This window comes from Cibotium barometz, chromosome 63, assembly GCF_041138505.1.
Source record: "Cibotium barometz isolate CiBa-2024 chromosome 63, ASM4113850v1, whole genome shotgun sequence".
NCBI lineage: Eukaryota > Viridiplantae > Streptophyta > Polypodiopsida > Cyatheales > Cibotiaceae > Cibotium > Cibotium barometz.
Window position 1 is genome coordinate 4,913,430 of NC_141108.1, and position 7,301 is coordinate 4,920,730.

Consider the following 7,301-nt stretch of genomic DNA (forward strand, 5'->3'; position numbering starts at 1 on the left):
ACTTTATGCATAATTAGATGCATAAAAGGATTTTTTATAAAAGTGTTATTCTTATTGAAGTTGATTTTTATGTATAAATAGATGCATAAAGATTTTTTATATCAAAATTAGAATTCTCTTAAATTCTATGTTTAAATTCTATGAGTATTTGATAAATGAATAATTAAATACTCTAAGAGAGAAATTTCTATCATTTATATTCACACGGATCGTAAAAAGAAAATTCACGAAATCTATCGAGATCGAAATATTCAGATAAATGATTAATTCATTCCTCATTAGAATTCGTAAACTAATTTAGAAATCAGTTAAGTGAATATTCAAAGAAAGAAATTCACTAAAATAGTAACTGAATTATCAAACCTTTTCGAGAAAGATAGTTCAGGAAAAATCTTATCCGACATGAACTTTGAATCAGACTATGACCAAGACCAAACTCTTTCATCAGTTTTGAGCAAAGAAGGTGTGACCAGTTTAGAAAAATACATTCAAAACTCCCGCCAAATCTGAAACTAAGTTTGAGACCCTTCAAATTGATCTGTGGATCAAGGTTATAGAATTCGAGGATTTCTGGTATGAAATTTCGGTTGCAATAGCTGGCGGGGAGTGTTCAAAGGACGGCTCACGCAGCAAAGCCTACAGCCTCAGTATGGTTGAAAAATGGTGCGCTTCTGGTGTACGATGGGCGAGGGCCGACGAAGCCGTCCCTGAGTGAAGTGCGAGGACACCTAAAGAGGATCCTAGAGGGTTCTGACCAGGAGATGCACGGGCTCGTGGTGCCTAGGACACCCATGCGTATGTTGCGGAAGATATGTATGATGGATGAAATGATTATTGTAATTTGTTACTGGATCTCATTTTGCTGACCAGTTGGTCTCAACGGAGAGTCCATAGTGATACTGTTTTTTGAGAAACAAGGGATTGGATGGAATTTTTGAGTTATGAACTGTTTGTCAATGGATTATTTTATATGTTAAAGTTTGAAAGAGGAGTGTGTGCGTATCTATATTTGAAAGCAAAAGTTTAGAAAGGCATTCAATTATGGGTGGGTGAGTAATTGTCTGGTTCTACTAATTCCACTAGTTGGGTGGTGGCTAACCCATGGGCCGAATGGGGTTAGGCTGGAATCAATATAGTTTTAATAATTAAATTGAAATAATAGGAATACGCTTAGAATTTGAGTAGTTAAATAAAAACCTGAAGAATTTCTCAAATGAGTAGATCAATGTATGTGAGCGTTGATTTTCTCAAATGATTAGATCAACGGTTGTGCCTGAATTTGGTTAGGAAAAAGGCATTGATTTCTTCTAACTAAGTTAGTGTTAGTTTTTCTTCTATCTGGTTTAATCAGGTGAAGGATAGTTTAGTCTCTTGACCTCGTTAGAAAATTCGTTCAGAAAATAAAAAAGGTGGAATCGCCCCCGTTTTTCGAGCAAGGGACATTTTCCTGATTTCGGTTTCAAAATGACCACCAGATTAGTCTCGTGTTTGGACATTCGAGGGCGAGGCTCTGAGTGGAAAACCCTGCCCCGCACAAGAGGAAGCTACTTTCGCTCTGCTAGCAACCAAGAATCCGGTGCGCGGAGGGGGCAGAGGGGTCTCACACACGCCTCCAAGGCTATCGAAGGCATCCCAAGAATCATTGCAATACTGCAGGATTCCTGGAACAACAAAGCATGTAAGGGAAGTGCAAATGCTATAATGACGATTAATGGAGAGAGTCACTCGCACACTTGAGAGATCGTACTGTGTTTTTGCTTTCCCATAAGTGCAAGACGGAGGTGATCAATGTTTGAGCTTAAAACTAAGTGCACGGGATTTGCCACAATGGGATGGTAGTCTTCATTTACACAACACCAAATACATATGAGCGTTGATGAATAAATGATATAATGAATGCTCTAACATGTTAAGTTTACTTACTAGATCCCAAGAGGTATGCCTTGTCATCTTTTCAACTCTCCGACCCCTACTCTTGGGTTTGGCCATGCGAAGGGGTCACCTATGCTCTTTGCCCTATGCATGGGGGTCACCTATGCTCTTTTCCCTATGCATGGGATTGCCGCTCATCTTCATGCTCATCATCCTTGGAATGGTTGTCCATAGATTCCTCATTTGAGCCCATCCCCTTTCTAGTTTGGCCATGACCTTTTTTGGGATGGAGGTGTAGATTCCTTACCCTTTTTCTTCTTGGGGGTTAATTCTTGCTCGGTGGCAAGCTTCTTGCCCTTTTGGGCCACTACATCAAACCAACATTAGAACTGTAAACTCCCAAAAAACAGGCTTCATACGTCATAAAAATTAAATATTGTACACAAGGAAACATACTCTGAAAGTGCTTTGCCTCCTCTAGAGGAAACTCCCCCCTCTAGGTAGTCTAGCCACCCTAGGCAAAGTATCCATGTGTCCTTGCCCCAAAGCTCATCGATCCATAATTCGGGGTACAATCCTATCTCCTCCACCTTTAATAGCACCCATGTGTCTGAAGGGTGCTCGAGAATGTAGACCCGATCACGTGCACTACTTCTCCACCACCTAATACATAGCCACTTAAGAGGTCTAAGAAACTAATACAAGAAATGGTAGGTGTGGTTGTTGGTTAGGATCCAAGGTAGCACGCATTTGTCCTTTCCACCTAACGAATGCCTTCTCAAAATGAGACTTCCTATAGTATTTCAGGGCATCTATGATACACCTACTCCTCCAGAGTCTTTTGTGGATCTTTCGTGCATGCCAGATACTGGAGGTGAGCCCACCTCTAGCTTTGCATGCAATTTTAGCGTGTACTCGGTTAATTGGAACCAGTACACATGACAATGGATCCACTGAAGAAGGCTCTGTCAGATGGCAAAATGTGCGCATCCCTCGTAGAAAACTCGCCACCACCACCAGGCAATATGTTAAGGAGTCTACATTTCTTGCATTGTAAACAAGTATTAGGTTTCTAATTTCTTTTTCTTTTAATGTAATGCATCAAGAGAGCTGGAGATCTTACTCTTCATTTGAAACATATGCTCGAGCAATCTCGGCTAGCTTCGGCATAGTGAATTTTCTAGCCTTTTCACCCCACCCTTGGTACATGATCACTTTTTTAAAGAACTCCTTCCCATAGTTGGGGTTGGCAATTTGTGCCAGCTTATGTCCCCTTTTAGTGAAAAGTGGCTCCGTCTCCTTTAGGGCATCCCTATAGTTCTTGTCAAACATTTTTGCATCCATCATGTATTCTCTACTCCCTCGCTCAAGAAAGCCTTAGAACGTGGCATCAAAATCTGATTGAAATGTGTTTATATTTATTTAAGAAACATAATTCGAAATGAAAACATTAAGAAATATAATTCGAAATCAAAACATACTGCAATGCGCACACCCCTTAAAAACTAATTGTAACAACAGTGCATGGGAAGCTTTAACCACTTGGATCTGTTAGGTTCCCGATGAGTAAGCACTTTTTGGGCTCATGCACCATCAATATCACTAAACTTTGACAACAACGATTGTGGATCGACAAGACCCACACGCCGAATCATAAATATATCATGTGCCATTGTGTTCAGCACATGAATGGTGGTGACCTTGAAAATTTTGCAAGCATTTTAAACAAGGCAAAAGATGACATACACAATGTTTGTTCATTTCATATACACATTGTACAATGCACTTACTTGTTGATCATGTGCAGTACCAACAAGAACTCCGCCTCCTCTTCCTCAAGGAACTGGACCACTCTGCAATTCACCTTAGGAATCCTCTCTTTTTTGAATCAATTGGTATGAATCAATTGGTATTCACCCATTCTTGCCAAGCTTTGTGTCAATGGTTACCATCCCAAACAACGAACATCTTCCCAACCATGTGTTTCATCCTTTGTTCTCCTCTAATATTGTGTCAGACTCAATGCTTCTAATAAGTCCCTCAATAGAATCCTCGTTCGTGTGGATTGCTGGGTTTGCAAGGAGGCGACAAAGCGGCACTCTAGGAAGGCAGTTTTGGTTGTCGACCAAGTGGTCCTCCACCCAATTTGTAGAGATGTGTTGATCAAACACTTGGCCAAAACTCTCTTTCATAGACTCCTCTTCTTCTACAATTGTGGCACCTACTGGTGGCCACACGATTGAACCAACATCCATAGTCAACTGCAATTGTGACACCTCACTTGATGTGGCCACTTGTGATATGCCCACATCTTGCGATAGAATGATTTCATCTTGCAATCCGGTGAACCCTTTTGATTGCAAACGAGTGCGTGGAGGCATTTTGTCTTGTATATGCATCCATATTACCATGAATAGTTCTTAAATTAGTCTTTTGTCATTAAGATGTGATGTAATTATCTTAAATTAGTATTGAAACTTCATTAATTTTTTATTCCAATTAGATGTGATGCAATTTCTTTAAAATTTTAGAAATTGATATACCATCCATATGAAGTTTACATGGAGAAGTTGGATGATTGAGAACTCTTCCTTCGACATAAAGGGCAAGTGAGGACTGCTATCGCTTGAGGGCGTTCCAACCGTTGAGACCACTTCCAACTATTGAGATGTGCTTGTTGAGAGAGCAAGGATGACTCTGTGGGAGAGAGAGAGAGCTCAACTCCTTGTGGAAGAGAGAGATAGCTCGGCTCTTTGTGGGAGAGAGAGAGAGAGAGAGAGAGCTCGACTCTTTGTGGGAGGGGTTGAGAGAGAGAAGGATGACAGCTGCTGAGGGGTTGAGATAGAGAGGGAGGATGGATGTTGAATGGTTGAGTGAGAGAGAAGGAGGGCAGATATTGAGGGCGGGGTTTTTAGCGAGAGAGAGAGAGAGAGAGAGAGAGAGAGAGAGAGAGAGAGAGAGAGAGAGAGAGAGAGAGAGAGAGAAGGAGGGCAGATATTGAGGGCGGGGTTTTTTAGCAAGAGAGAGAGAGAGAGAGAGAGCGGGGCTTTTGAGTGAGAGGGTTGCTGTGAGGGCTCTTTTGTGAGCCTCAACATTGGCTGCGCAACGGCTATTAAGCCGTTGCACAACCAACTACGTGGCCATGCAATGTGGCATGCGTGGCCAGTCACGTGGCCTATGGCCTTTGCCACGCACATGGCAAAGGCCATGCGGCTGCCACATGTAACGCCCGCATGCGGGCATTACATGCGGGTGAACATGCGGCGTGATAGTCCACGTGGACTTGCCAGGTGTAATGTCCAAACATGGGCATTACACGTGGCAAGGCCACATGGACTAAAGAGTCCACATGGACTATTTAGTCCATGTGGCACGGCCACGTGTAATGCCTGCATTGCTCAAGCATTACACATGGCTGAGCCACGTGGATTAAACATGCCACATGGACTCGTTAGTCCATGTGGCCATGCCACATGGTTTGCCAGACTACAAAGTCTATGTGGCAATGCCACGTGGATTGTTTAGTCCATGTCATGATAGTGCCATGTGTAATTCCTGACCTCTGGCATTACACGTGGCCATGCCACGTGGACTAAATAGTCCATGTGGTGTGCCCATGTGGTAATGCTAGTTCACATGGCCAGCTACTAGCTCACCACATGGACTAGACAAACCACGTGGCATGCTATGGTGTGCCTCATGGCCTATAAAACACACATGGTGTCATCTATTTGGTGCCATGTGTGCTTCACGTGGCACCCACGTGGATTGCGTCACCACGTAGTCCACGTAGGTACCACGTGTAGTGCGCAGTGCACGTGGCGGCCACATGTAATGCCCGCACTCGGGCATTACACGTGGTAGCCATGTGTGATGCCCATCGAGGGAATCACACATGGTAGCCATTCATGGTGTGGCCACATGGCTATGCCACACATGGCTATGCATCCTCTTGCGCCCTCCTCAAGCGCCCCCTCCACCTCCTCTTGCACCCTCCTCTCATGCCCCCTCCACCTCTTCTCAGCCCACTCCACGTCCTCTTGCACCCTCCTCAAGTGCCCCCTCCACCTGAACCTCTATCAAGTGCTCTCTCCTCAAGCACCCCCTTCTCAAGCGCCTCCTCAAGCAAGTGCTCCCTCCTCAAGCGCCCCCTTCTCATGCGCCTCCCTTAGCTCCTCCTCAAGCACCTCCTCATCCCGTGCCTTCCTCAAGCACCTCATTAGCTCCTCTCAAGCGCCCCTTCCCAAGGGCCCCCTCCACTCCTCCCAAGCGTGCAAATATTTTTTGGTCAAATTTCTCTTTTTTCTCCATCAAAACATCCCCTCTTCTATCACTGCAAGTAATCAAGGCGGAATTTCTCTTTATTCTCCATCAGCAGTGCAAACGCCCACTTGTGTGTTTTTTTACGTGTCATGACCACGCCATCGTTAGAGGATCTTACCATAGAGTGTATCATCTTGCAACAAGGATACACGGTGCTTGATGAGATGTACAAGAATGACTCAATCAATCCAGACTTGTACCAAGCTAGAGAGATTTTGGGGAGTTTATTATTGGAATTGAAGCAAATAATAAAAGGAAAGGAGAACGACCTAGCAACAATAGATATGTTTGAGCTCAGAATATCAAGTGCAATTGCTTATTGGAGGACATACAGAGTCAACGATGAGAATAAACAATTAATTAGGAATACAGCCCAATCAATGGTTGCGTGTCGTAGAACCTTATGAGTGTATTTCCTAAGTATTGAGGTTTGTAATAATGTTGGCATTACTTCATAATGCAACTTCTTTGATGTAGAAATAATGTTGGCACTACTTCATAATGCCAACTTCTTTGATGTAGCAATAATGTTGACACTACTTCATAGTGCCAACTTCTTTAATGTATTTGTCCAATTTTTTAGATGGTTATGTTTTTTTATGTTCATCTTTTAAACCATGATGAAGGAGAGAGAGGAGAGAAATAGGAGAGAGATGAGGGAGAGATATGATTGGATGCTAATTTTGAAAAAAAAAATAAAAAAAATATTTATTTATTTTTTAGATTTTTTTTTAAAATTTAATTCTTTTAAATAATAAAAAATATAATTAAATTATAACAATCTAATTAAAAACGGCCAACTTTTTTAAGGGTGTTAATCACCATTCAGTACTTGTGTACTACCTGCCTATTGTACCATTTCTTTTTGTTCTTGTGTACTTCATTTTTTCTCCTTTTTACAATGAGTTGCACAATCACATTCCCATCTTCTAAGAAAGAACCGAGTTTCAACAATGGACGGGTTGTGGTGAGTGCAAAGTTTTTACATGAGCAAGTAGCTCCCCACTCATTTTGTGGATTGCAAGCCATAGTAAGTATTGGGACAACCCAAGAGTTGTATATCCGATCCTATATCCAATAATGAGTCACCCACCATGTAGGGTATG